Source organism: Crocodylus porosus, unplaced genomic scaffold (genome assembly GCF_001723895.1).
Source record: "Crocodylus porosus isolate Cpor-Errol unplaced genomic scaffold, CroPor_comp1, whole genome shotgun sequence".
Lineage (NCBI taxonomy): Eukaryota > Metazoa > Chordata > Crocodylia > Crocodylidae > Crocodylus > Crocodylus porosus.
The window spans coordinates 12,205,892-12,206,507 of NW_017728950.1; positions in this window are offsets into that span (position 1 = coordinate 12,205,892).

The following is a 616-nucleotide window of genomic DNA, read 5'->3' on the forward strand; positions in this document are numbered from 1 at the left end:
TTGTTTCCAAGTTTTAGAACTATCAGATGAGAAATTAAAGTCCCTTTGCTGGTAGGAAAGATTAACTGAACAGTGCTTTGAGTTTACAAGAAAACGGATAACCCCACAATTCTCTCAGAAATATTAATTAATTCTTGTTCATATTAATATCACCAATCAAATACAGAAAAAGTTTAGAACATAAAATAAGGGAATGTTTAAAATAGAGAAGCAAACAGTTCATGGAAATCAACAAGTCCAAATATGCAACTAAAAACAAAAAGTTGGATTGAGTTTGACAGAAACTCATGCAAAATTTAAATGTTTCCATTTTCCTGATTTGAGCCAGAAACAAGCGAAGTCAAAACTGCTACAAGAAAAGCTATTCACTATTCACAATATAATCTAGAAATTTGTGGTGCTTATCCAATGCACTTCTGAAGTTCACCCACCAAAATACTGGGTAGAGTTGTTCTGTTCATACCAAAAATTCAAATGCATCATGAATTACCAAATATTTACGGTAACCCTCTGAAACATCTGGTAACATCCAGGAGGGGCCAGCAGGGGACTGCATGCTTAGGGGCAACCAACATGGGTTCATCAGTGGCAGGTCCTGTCAGACCAACCTGGTGGC